At 38.7% G+C, this 13,353-nt stretch overlaps 1 long non-coding RNA gene across 1 annotated transcript; it reads right to left on the bottom strand.

Moving 5' to 3' along the window:
- Positions 1-5,430: 5,430 nt before the first annotated feature.
- On the bottom strand, positions 5,431-6,590 carry LOC103723632. Its single transcript, XR_005508731.1, has 3 exons — positions 6,151-6,590; positions 5,842-6,029; positions 5,431-5,720 (listed from the first exon to the last, which is right to left on the bottom strand). It is a non-coding gene; the product is annotated as an uncharacterized LOC103723632 (long non-coding RNA).
- Positions 6,591-13,353: the final 6,763 nt, after the last annotated feature.

Below are 13,353 nucleotides of genomic sequence, written 5' to 3'. Positions count from 1 at the left end.
CTATGTGCTAAGATATATGTATACCATGCTAGATTAATTGTGTCCAATCCTTAATTGTGTGTTAGAAAGGCTAAACTGTGTGCCAGGCTATATGAAGTATATTCCAAGCCTTATTGAAGTACGCACGTAGAATATGCTAAATAATTTTTCATCTATGTGATTCTCGTCTAAACATCTAGTAATCATTTAATCAATTTTATCACCTAACTAGAAAAATTGTTAGAGAGATACCATAATACATTATCACCTACTATAAATATAATATTATAATACGTTATATCATAATACATTAATATGTTATGTTAAATAATTAAATATTATGTTATATTATGAAAAATTAATTTATACTAATAATTATAATATTTTATACCTTTATTATTGTATTATACTATAAATATTATATTATATTACATTACATTATAATACATTAATATGTTATTTTAAATAATTTAATATTATGTTATATTATGAAAAATTAATTTATACTAATAATTATAATATTTTATACCTTTATTATTGTATTATACTATAAATATTATATTATATTACATTACATTATAATACATTAATATGTTATTTTAAATAATTTAATATTATGTTATATTATGAGAAATTAATTTATACTAATAATTATAATATTTTATACCTTTATTATTGTATTATACTATAAATATTATATTATATTACATTACATTATAATACATTAATATGTTATTTTAAATAATTTAATATTATGTTATATTATGGAAAATTAATTAATACTAATAATTATAATATTTTATACCTTTATTATTGTATTATACTATAAATATTATATTATATTATATTACATTACATTATAATACATTAATATGTTATTTTAAATAATTTAATATTATGTTATATTATGAGAAATTAATTTATACTAATAATTATAATATTTTATACTTTTATTATTGTATTATACTATAAATATAATATATATTACATTATATCATAATACATTAATATGTTATGTTAAATAATTTAATATTATGTTATATTACCAAATATTAATTTACTCTAATAATTATATTACTTTACAATAATATTATACTATATCGTATATTTATGTATTAATTTATGTTATGTTTTATTATGTTCTGTTGTATAATACTATGCAATGTCCTTTATGGTAATTTTGTCATACAAAAGTACTTTCTCAGTTTGTTTACCAAACACAAAACAAAGTACCACAGCACTTTACGAATGTAGTTACCAAACAGCAAACAGCTTTTTATAACAGCTCTACTTCAGACAGCTCTACTTCCAACAGCTCTACTTCCAACAGCTCCCCAAACAGGGCCTTAATATCTAATGAGGTTTGGATTCAATTTTTTGGAGATTGAGATTAATGATCTCAATCAAGGTTAGCATGCTTGATGAAAACTCTTGCTATGATAAACAAATAAATGGGATAGACTGTCAGTTCATGGTTTGAATAAAAATTATAGTTCTTATATGTTTGCTATTTATGGATGGACTAAACAACTTGCATTAGCATAACTTAAAAATACACGTATTAATTCGGAAGAACTTAATACTCAGATGCATCGTTTGACTATGTTGGATTGGGCTTCACAATGCCCATCTTAAGCATTGTAGCCATTGGATTGCCTTGATCAAATGCATAACATTGGTGCTTTAATTGAGTTGGAGTTTGCATTTCAAGTGATTGATATGATTAGCCCTTCAACTGGAGTAGGTTCCCAAGGAATGGTGAAGCTGAAGCATGAAGTTTGTTCATGCAGAGCCCGTATATAGATCGTGGTGAGCTAGTATTACCAAGTTCAATGGGAACAACAAGAGTACAAACCGGGGCTTGGAATGGTGGACAGGATGTATGGGCTACCACCGTCCTGGAATATCAGCTACAACATCGATCTCAAAGATCGAAAGGTACCCGACCTTTGAGTCTCTCAAGGAAGATAAATTTTGACTGGGGAGTGAATCCGATCAAAAGAGCCCGATCTTCTGAAAATTTGGCCTGCAGTGATGTCAGGTGATTCATCTTTCAAGTTTTTGCTAATGCCCAATACCACAAACTTGGAATATGTGGCCCCTTTGTCTTTATGGGCTTCCTCACTCTACCACTGTCCAAAAGGAGCAGGTTTGGACTTGTGAACCATAACTTTTATTCTTTTAGAGTCGGAAACTTTAGTCTTTGAAACCAATCGAATAGAAGAAATCATCAATAGAGCTACAAGGTTAAGGATCAATCAAAAAATGATCAGAACCATGCATTGAAATAAATCAACTTAGTTTGCTCAAAAGAATACTTTTGCCTTTGACTAGAACCACAATTTTCTTACAAATGCTAGAGATTTACTGCCAATCGACCATGAATTAGAGAGAGTATAAGGTACCAAGTCAAGAGGACAATTGATATCAATACAGTCTAAGATGGAGATGGTATTTTCGTGCCGAATATTAGTAATTTGAAAATTCCACCAACTCATAAACTCTTCGGTCATAGCAGGCCAAAGGTTAAGAGGGACAAAATGGTAGTCCAAATGTAATTGCTCAGAATATGAGCAATGTGAGCAATAAATGAAGCCCATAGAAATGTAACGGTACACCACGACCATATGGTATGTTCAGTGTAAGGTATAATTTTTTTGATTCCTAACTAAGGGGTGTCTGAATCTGTGGCCCATTTGAGGCTTTACCTTTTAGTTTTTAGGTCCAATCAAAGTAGTAGCTATAAGAAAACCTGCCAAATTAACCAAACCTAGCCGGACTGCCCAAAGGAACCGTAGCTTCCAACCCAAGTATCTGACGTCGAGCTCCTTTTGCCGAGAAAATTCAAGAGGGGGACCCTCTTTATTCAACAATCGCGCTTATGTGGATCTTTCGGCGCCACGCGTGGCTGTTTTTATCGGGCACGTTCCCATCAGTGAATGAAACCACGAGCCATTCGACAATGGCATGGACACTAGGTTCCAATTATATGGACGCTCGAGTCAACTAAATTTGTGCAGCTGGTCCAATTTGAAATCAATTTGGAGTTGGATTTAGCACTAGGGAGTAACGCAAGACGGTCATGACTTGGCATCTAGATAGCATTGCGTAAGACTATAAACTCTTTTTCATTTGAATAAATTACAAAAATTCTTTCTAGATTAGAGATAAATTATACTTACATCTAATAGTTTAAAAAAAATATATGCTTATCCTCCTAAAGTTTATTTTTTTTATGCAACACTTAAACTTATAACTTCATAGAACAATGGTCAAACTGCGAATCTTAAATAGGATCCATATACTACAACAGAAAAAATTTTAAAATGACCAAAATAACTTTAAATGACATAATAGCCACCTAAAGGGTATAAGATAAATGCATGCATCCCCTTTCCATCCAAGGGTAATTTCAACTTTTTTATATGAGGTAAACAGTTTTACTAATTTTTTTTAATTTAACTAGATGTAAGTGTAAATTTTATAAATTATTGGATTGAATTGTAATAAACAAAAATCTCAATGAGATTTTTGTAATTTACTTTTTTATTTTATCCTTTGAAAGATAAAATAAAAAAGTTTGCTATCTAATTTACCACAAGATTGATGCTAACTAACTGAGGTAGGGCTCATTAGCCATATTTGGAGAGGATATACTGATAGACATATGATTCAGCATTTTCTTGTGTGGGAGGTTATTGCGATGAGGATAAAATTCATAAGACTTATTATCACGTCTATGAGATCTGAATATTAGCTAAGTCTTCAATTTATTTGGGTGGCTTATAACTAAAATAATTGGTACGAGGTTTTCAATGAAACATATTTTATGACTCGTCATCTATAATATTTGCTATCTAGAAGAAACATGGCATTGTAGTGTTTTCCTAATCCTACTCCTTGGTAAAATAGATAATGATGTCCTGCATTTCTAATGCTTCTCGCCCTCATGGCGCATTATTGATGTGTTGGGACCTAGACATCAAAAAAATTGTTGTCCAAATCAATGGCCCTACGGGACCGCCAGTGCTGCTATTTTGGACCACCAATATTGCACTTGATTGATTCACATTGTTATGCTGATTAAAGCTTCTTTTTGGTTAATGCAAGGACTAAACATGTGATTGCTGATATGCAAATCCTCAAGACACATAATTTATACAGAATCAGCTGTAGTTATATTGCATGACTAAAATTCGTAGTGAATATAAAAATTTCATAAATGCTCCCTTGGCAGCACAAAAATTTAGAATATGCTGTTCTGAAAAAGAATTTTGAAATATGCTCTCTTGGGAACTAAGCTGCCAGCCTGCTTGGATGTAAATAGATATCTAAAACGGGTCGTGTGTCAGTGCATGGTAGCCTTTCATTCAAGCTTTATGTCCAAGCAAAAATAAGCCACATCTTCTCCACGAATAGTGGGAGTGGAAAAGAAAAGGACAGAAAGCACTACGACTGGTAGCTCTTTAATTAACAACATGGAATCAGACAAGGCAACGGGAGATTCGTTTGTCGTTTGCAATTCTAGATGATATGCCTAAGATTTCACGGTTGCTAGATAATAAAGTTGACCAATAGCAGATTGCCATAGGGCCCCACCATGCAGTTAAACCCGATGACGTGCATAACTTGCAGATGGATATTGAGAAGCTAATAGGCACGACTCTCGTCCTATATAATTTATATTTGGGAACCTTCAAGTATGCTTGCTTTTACAATTTCATGCTGGTTTTTTTTTATTATTATTTTTTGAAGCTTTCATTGTTCTTCTAAATTTCTACCTGACTTAGATATCGAAAGATTCTTCATCCGATAAAATTCGACGAGCTTCGATCTTTTCACTCTTATTTTTAGGTCGGTCTTCTAGACCCAAATTGATCTTTTCGTCCGAGTCCTACCGACCATATTCTATTCGCCAGCTCGTCCACTACTCCCGGCCTGAATTTTGACAGGCAATATCAGACATGCTACTAGTATCGATGCATTATTTGGCTGTTATGAGTAACCAAAGTTTTGAAGTAATGGCCGTAATAAAAAAGCTGCCGCAATGATTTCGCCCCCTCCGTTGCATCACATATTCAAAGAGAGAGAAAAAAAATAGCTGGTAGAACGAAATATTTAGTATTTCAATGTCCTTGTATAACACAAAAGACTTTTATTATTTACATTTATACTATTACCATAAAAAAAACTTATTTTTTTGGGCATCCTTTAAAGCTAATAAGCATCGCTAATTTTTCAGCTGGCATTTTTTAAAGCATCACAAAATCGTCGAATAGGTAGGAATTAAAAAAATATTTGTTAACGTTTTTGTAAAGCATCGCTAGAGGTCGATTTTTAGTGACGTTTTTTTAGCGATGCTTAAATACGTCGGTTTTTGACTCTTATTTTTAATACCTGATATTTTTTATAGCAACATTTTAAAGCATCGTCATAATTATTTTTATTTTTTTTTGAAATATATACATAATTTTTGTTGGACAGTTCAAAAAAGAAATTATTTGTTTCTGCTGCTGACCCTCTGTCTCCATGAGGTACAGAATTCTAAAAAAAAATTAAAAGTAATCCAACTCCATTTAATTACATCCACTATATCATGAGAATCAAAAGTGGCGTACCATTCTGGAGGGCAATGGTGGACTGCTGGAGGTTGATGGAGACGTGGACGCCCTCATAGTGGATCTCGGCTTTGGAGGTGAGGTTGATGAGGCTATTCATTCCCATTTTCTCCAAACCCTTATCTTGGCAGCCAAACAGCAGGAAACAAACATGAAAACTTAAAAGCAATGCTAAGCAGATCTCAAGCAAAACTCCAAGAACAGGTAAAACAAAAAGAAAAGGAAACGGGGCACAAGACCCAACCTGAGACCAGGGAGGGCACGGCATCCTTCTTCGCTGCCTTCTTATCGCGGCGGTCGGATCCACCAAGCGCCGGTCCTCGCCGCGTGTTGCCGCAATGCTAGAGGAGGAGGAAGACAGAGCCGATGGAGGGGTTGGAGAGCTCATCAAGCTCAAGATCCAAGTCAAGAAAAGCCGAAGACGGCGTGAACCTGGAAAGCAGGGAGAGCGATCGAAGAAGAAAAGGAAGGAGAGAGGCAGATCTGGCAGTTGTAATTCTGGGAAGCAGGGTTGAGCATTCAAAACAGAGAAAGAACCAACCCCAAACCATACCTCATCGGACATTAATGGCGCGAGATCCGGCGCATAAGCGGCCAGAACGCTGGAGCCGTCTTCGAGCGCACCCCTTTCAATACTGTCAGCTCTGACTCGGAGAAGAAGGGGTGGGGTTCCTGGCGGCGTAGGAGGAGGGGGAGCTCGGTGCGGTTGAGGAATTGGAGAAGGGATTCGGACTTGGGACGTGCTTCTCGGGCGCCAGCGTTGCCTCAGTGGCCGCCATTGCCGAGCATTGCTCGCTGGGATGCTTTGCTGGGGAGGGGGAGAGAGGGGTTAGGGATTGGGAGAGGTTAGGGATTTATTGGGGTGGGGGGTGGGGGGTGGGGCGGGGTGGGTTGGAAGTGGCTTCCAATGACGCTTTCTAAAGCGTCGTCGCACTTCGGCGGGAGGGTAGAGGTCTGTGGTACCTCCGATCGTCTCAGCGTAGCATAGTCGAATGGCCCGTGACGACGCTTTCAGGAAGCATCGTGTCGTCGTTGCCTAGGCTTTTGACGATGTTTTAGGATTCCCACGACCCTCGAAAGCATCATAAAATCCAGATCCGTCCTAACACTACTTAAAAAGCATCGACAAATTTTGACACAGCAATCAAATTGTCAACGCTTTTCTTTTACGTCGAAAGTTAAAAATCGAAAAAAATTATTTTTGCTGTAATATATTTAAATTAAATATTAGTTAAAATTTCAAATTTTTAACGCTTTTTTCTCTGCCAAAGCTTATACCTTCTGAGGAAAAAAAAGAGAAAACATTAAATAAATAGTTATTTGAAATTACCATAATTATTCTTTCATTATTTTATGTACATATTTTATTACACTACCATTGTAAAAATTATATTAATAGCAAAACTTTGATGCCACACATTGTTAGACAAATAATAGTTATTATATTATATATACAATCAATAACAGTTTTGACATAATGACTATTATAATATGCATAACAAAAAGTTAATATAATATATATAACTGTTGGTGCTCTTTACGTTCTATCTAGACATGTTGTAGGATCCACCGATGAAGTTCCATTTAGATATAGTAGAAAAGAATGGTGACAAGCCAAGTAGTGCGAGTTGGTGCATGCAAGCATACCACCAATGTCGGATCAGCTGAAAACTGATCAAAGTTAGGATGCTAGAGAGTAGTGTAGGTCCATATGTTTGACCTTCGTAGATTTTTGCCACTTTCACACCACCATTCAATGTTGATAGATAAGGGATATAGCGCTAGGCTACAATAGAGAGGCATAGCGACGGGCTACGATAAGGATGTAGCTCTGGGCTACTATATTGAAAGTTAAGTTACTCTTACTCCTAAGGTAGAAAATACGGCAGACTAAAATAAGATAAAATGCATTAAATTGATTGTCGAAGGTCTATTACAAAGTACAATTTCTACTTATTTATACTAATAGATAATAATTGCACACTCTGATGGTTTTAATATATGACACCAGTTATCCATCACTATTCATGTTTGCCAGCATGGTTGCCTGACAATTGTTAGGCTAATAATCATATTTTTTCAAGTTTAGCTTATTCAAATATCTTACATTGGTCGTCCTTCTTCACTTCGGCCTATAATATGGTCTTCTATACTTTAGGAATATCTTGGAGACCGATTAAATCACTTGATCTACTCTTGCCAACTATTCATCTTGTGTGATGGTCAGGTCCTAAGCTTTCAGCCTGCTTATCAACACCATGACCGAACCCTCTTACTTCAAACTATGCTTTCTCACTAGATGAAATTTATCACGGCCAGAACTCTATCCAATTCAACAAAAGTCCCATGACTCTCCTCTGCATGATCCATGCGACACTTGCTCTTAACCGCTTGCTGGATTGCTGAGATGAGATGTACATAATGCCCTCGACATCTTGTTGGTGTATAATCAAGAGGCCAAGGGGATGTCTGTCATCATACTATCAGTATCTGCGGAGTCATAATCCCAATTTGCCGATCGATTATTATTCCCTTTTTATTGAAGTATCGCTTTGGTAATCTACTCATATCTTTTCTATTTTTTTCAAGCTTAATACTTCTTCCATGTTTCCTTTCATTGAATACTCCTCCTGTGTACTGAAATGGTCCGCATATCACTCAAAGGATCTTCGGCATCTATAGAGATCCGACTATCTTTATATTAATGGGTTCGACACCATCATTCTTCATCATTCGACCTATCCCTTGGCAGATTAGGCTCACAATCCTCAATGCTAGTCAGAGGGAACCAAATCGAGTCCTTCAATATAGAGTTGACTGACATTTGCTGAAAGGTATGATTCTTGGAGAAACCTGTGAACTAGAATCCAAAGTTCTCCAAGAAGAGTGGAAAAAACTAAAAAATTATGAAAAGGTTGGTAGAATGGAATCCATCATAGTGAAATATAATTATCTATATCGGCTTACTGGTTAAAACTCTTATGGAACTTCTTACTAGATAATATATAATATTATTAGTAATTTCATTTTTATATTGAATTCACCACTTCTTTGATTTTTTAACCATTTTTTTGTATAGCATTGAGACGTATACTATTCATAATCTACATGAGAATCTTTGATCATTCATAATGTTGGTTACCAAGCTGAATTGGCCCTTGCATTATCATGTTGTCTCCCGGCATATGGTATATGAATCAAATAGGAAAACTTTGAAAGCATGCTTCAAGAAAGTTGCCCTCCAACTCTTGTCATAATACGACTAGTTCTATAAAGTTGTTATATTTTCACCCTGTACTCCTGCAAAAATGATCAGGAATTAATATCAGTAAGTATTTGCTAATCTCACTAGCAATTTTCTCTAGCTCGCTCTAATCGACAATCTCAAACATCGACTAGGTATCGATTGAAACATCCCTCGATAATTTAGTTTGCTGCAACCTTACCAGTGTCACTGTTATAATGCCTCAGTCAATGAATTCTAGGGCTCCATTATATCGTCTTTGGCTATTATTTCTTGATGAGCTAAAGCTTCAAATTCTAATTCCTCATACATTACAGTACTTTCAAGTAGAACAAATTCATTCTCCATTAGGATAGGATTAGTTTCCTTTTACATAAGATATGCGTAAATATATTATGGCTGAATGTATCAGCCTTCAATCACGGAAATAAGTATTTCAACTCGTTTCGTTTGCAAAGCTGAAAATTCATTGGTATGCGCATCTCATCCTTGGTCAATCCACTCTTGCCTCGCCTGTATATCGATCCAAAAGTGGCCATAGTATTGCAGTTGCTTTCTCTACAGCTACTTTCTTGAATTCTTTCTGCAGTGGCATGATGGAAACTACGCAGCTATCTCACTGAAACTAGTTTGACGATGACTACACAATGTCTCACTAGGCGTACCATAAGGCTTATTGGTGCTCCTTCATCCCATCCGGATGTATTGTGGGGCCTGCTAATAGAGTCCTATTTAGATGTGGTGGAGAAGAGTGGTGACAAACTACATGGCATGGGTTGTTGCATGTAGACATGCCACTAGAGTTGGATCTATCATTGCCCAATGTAGTTGTTACTTTATCTTTATCTTAATAGTTTACATGGCATAGGTTGGTGTCGCTAGCTTTCTCCAATTCTGACCATGAGCAGCTGGCCACCGAGCTCTCTAGCATCGTCGCACTTCTCGCTGCGGTGCCTAGGGCTAGTTAGTTCTCAGTGACAACAGATTGGTGTTAGAAGATGGGTCCAGACCCCATCACTATGAAGTCTTAAAGGGCGCAACTAACACCTTCTAATCCCCAGGCAAGCATACTGGAGGGTTCCAGCAGCTCTTACAGAGCATGCAGAGGGCCCACCCCCAGTAGAGCCACAGACAGTTCTGGTGGTGACATCTGAATAATTTCAAGCACTTCTTCAATAGATCCAAGCGCCGACTACTGTGATTCAGCACATGCAGTAGCCAACCATCCTCCGGCGGCCACAGCTACAAGAGGCCCACAAATAGGATCATCGAGAGGACCTTGAATGCTCGAGTTGACGCTTCTCACCTTAGAGTGGGGGGAAGGTGCCTCCCGACCAGCCTTCTTGTCGTTACAGCTCTGGCATGGCTCCACGTAGCCCCAAAACTAGCCATGGAGTCATGTGCAGGAGGACCCATCTCGATCCACCGACTCTCCTTCTTGGGAGGAGTCGGCCAATATGCATTCCTCCTCTCACCGACCTAACGGGGCTTCTAGGGAGAGGCCAACCTCAACCATAAGATCGAGAAGATGTGCTAGCACCTCGAAGACCTCTGACAACATCAGGATAATCAAGACCAAGATGTGGAGTTCACCACTGAAACCCTATTATCGATGAAGATAATGGAAGAGCCTGTTCCCCCTCTTCTCAAGATGCTGCAGTTGAAGAAGTGTGATGGCACCTCGGACCCTCTAGATCACCTAGTAAGCTTCAAAGATCTCATAATACTCCAGGATTCCTCTGATGTGGTGTCGTGTAGAGCTTTTCCAACTACCCTTCAGAAGATAGCTCGGTTGTGGTACACCGGGCTATAGACAGGCTCGGTCCATTCATTTGAGCAGTTCAATTGGATGTTCACTGCCCACTTCATGAACAGCAAGAGGCCAAAGAGGAGTTCAGACACCCTTTTCGCCATCAAGTAGTAAAATGATGACTCATTATGAGATTACATCAGCCGCTTTAATGCAGCCACCCTAGAAGTATGGGGCCTAAATTATTCAATTGTAATGTCTGCCATGAGGAGTGGATTGAGGACTTCTTAGTTCCTTTTTTTTCAGAAAAAAGGTTCCCAAGAGACTATGCCAAGCTATTGGCCTAGGCAGACAAGTACATCAACACCGAGGAGGCCATGACGACACGACAAGAATTAGCTAGGGGCGGACCTGGCCAAAAGAATAATAATAAGCGGGCTCAGGACAACTTTACACCCTATGCTAAGAAATCCAGAGGGGATGAAGATGCCTCCCGCCGATCGAGAAGCCCTACTTAGAGGTTTGGGAGATATACACCCTTGAACACTCCATGCCAGCAGATTCTTATGGAAATCCGCAACGGCAACTATGTGAGTGGCCGTAGAAGATGAAGTCTATGGCTCCTAAGGACGTGATGTGGTACTGCTGGTTCCTCCGCGACCATAGGCATGACACCGAGGACTGCTTCCAACTAAAAAATGAGAATGAGGTCTTAGTCGGAAGCCACCCTCTTCTAAGGCAAAGTTCGATAACCAACAGATGAATGGAGTCATTAGCACCATAGCCAGCAGAACAGCTGCTAGTGAAACTAATTCGTCTGTTCGAAGAGCCTACGCATGAGCCGTTTATATAGAGAGCTCGTTGATGGAGAGATCGAGGGCAGAGGAAGTCATTTTCTTCTTGGATGCCAATGGAGAAGGGGTATAAATCTCTCATGATGATGCCATTATAATTTTCATTACTATTGCAAATTATGATGTAAAAAGAATTCAAGTAAATAATGGAGCTCGACATACATCTTGTTTTATGAGGCCTTTTCTAGAATGAATCAACCAGTTGATAGGCTTCGGAGGATCACCTTACCCCTGGTTGGCTTTTCTGGAGACTTAGTTCTCGTGGAAGAGGTCATCACTCTCCCTATCAAATAGCAGGGCAAGCCCCATAATAAACCACATCATGATAGATTTTTTGGTCGTTAAAGTCCCATCAGCCTACAATGCCATTTTGGGATGGCTAGGCTTAAACGTCTTGCGTGCTGTGGTCTCTACCTACCACATACTGATGAAGTTCTCAATTAGAAGTGGTGTAAGATAGGCCTGAGGTGACCAAGCACTTGCTCGAAGATGCTATCTGGATACGCTCAAGGAAAAGAAGCCGAAGGAGATGCTTCTCGTTGAAAGCATAAATTCTTGAGATAGCCAAGGGCAACAGCGTAGGGAGCCATTCGAAGACCTTTGTTCTGTGCCTCTTGATGTGGTGGTGCCAGACAAAATAGTACAAATTGGAGCCCATCTTGATGGCGTCATCTGAGTGCATCTCCTAGAATTCCTCCATGGTAATGCTAATGTCTTTGCCTGGTCAGCATCTAATATATCAGGTATAGACTCGGAGGTTATCACCCACAAGCTAAGTGTGGACCCTACTCACCGACCGATTCGGCAAAAGAAAATGAGCTTCACCCCAAAAAGGCAGAGGATGATTGAGGAGGAGGTAAACAAGCTTCTCCACCCCGATTTCATTCGGGAGGTAGACTATCCCTACTGCTTGGCCAATGTCGTGCTAGTCAAGAAGCCGAACAGGATGTGGTGAATGTTCGTCTGACTTCACCTACCTCAACAAAGCCTACTCGAAGGATAATTTTTCTATACCAAAAATTGACCAACTGGTCGATGCCACCTCAGACCATCAACTCCTCAGCTTTATGGATGATTTCTCGGGCTATAATCAAATCTAGATGGGACCGTAGCACCCCACTTAAAACCTAGAGTCGCAGGTTTTCGTTTCTCTACTAGAAGAGTGTAGGAGATCCGAGGAAATAGTAGAAGATGTTTGTTTTAAAAGATTCCTAAAACAAATAGAAATTTAAATTCAAGTACAAAAATCTAACTAGAATCTTTACTCTCTGCAAATAAAATGTCAGTCTCTAATTCCTTGACTCGCATCCTTGAGAACAACCGATTGACCGGACCTTATAAAGATTGGCTCCGCAACTTGAAAATTATTTTAAGTTGTGAGAAATTAGGGCATGTACTGGACCATGATGTCTCAGTGTTACCAAATCGTCCGAATGCTGAGCAGCATGAGACACATGCTAGGTGGATGGATGATGACTGTTGCTGGTGGTCCAAACCGAGAACGATTGGCACAGCGGTGTGAACGGGATTCCGTCTGAGCTGCCTTGGTTGATGTTGATTGTGCTCCACCTTCCACCGGGAAACCTGCAAGCAAGCCTCGCACCACCACTGGGGTAGCGGGGGCCCTCCGACGATCAAGTCAGAGGAGATTGGAGGAGGAGGAGAGATGATAATAGCAAGCAAGAGAGTGCTCTGGAAGATATTGCTTACCCCCCCTTCTCCCCCCAGCCGCATATATACCTGGCTGGGGGGTCTCTCAGGGGGGTTTGTCATCGTGGGGCGCGATGGAGTGGCCACTGACATGGCCGTTACAGGGCGTCGTGGAGCAGCGCTGGGTACGGCCATGACAGGGCGTAGTGGAGTTCCGCTTTGTACGGCTGATACAGGAGATCGTGGAACAGCATCGGA

Source organism: Phoenix dactylifera, unplaced genomic scaffold, assembly GCF_009389715.1.
Source record: "Phoenix dactylifera cultivar Barhee BC4 unplaced genomic scaffold, palm_55x_up_171113_PBpolish2nd_filt_p 000586F, whole genome shotgun sequence".
In the NCBI taxonomy this organism is placed as follows: domain Eukaryota; kingdom Viridiplantae; phylum Streptophyta; class Magnoliopsida; order Arecales; family Arecaceae; genus Phoenix; species Phoenix dactylifera.
The sequence above is the reverse complement of the archived record's forward strand: the minus strand, read 5'-3'. Positions and strand labels throughout refer to the sequence as shown.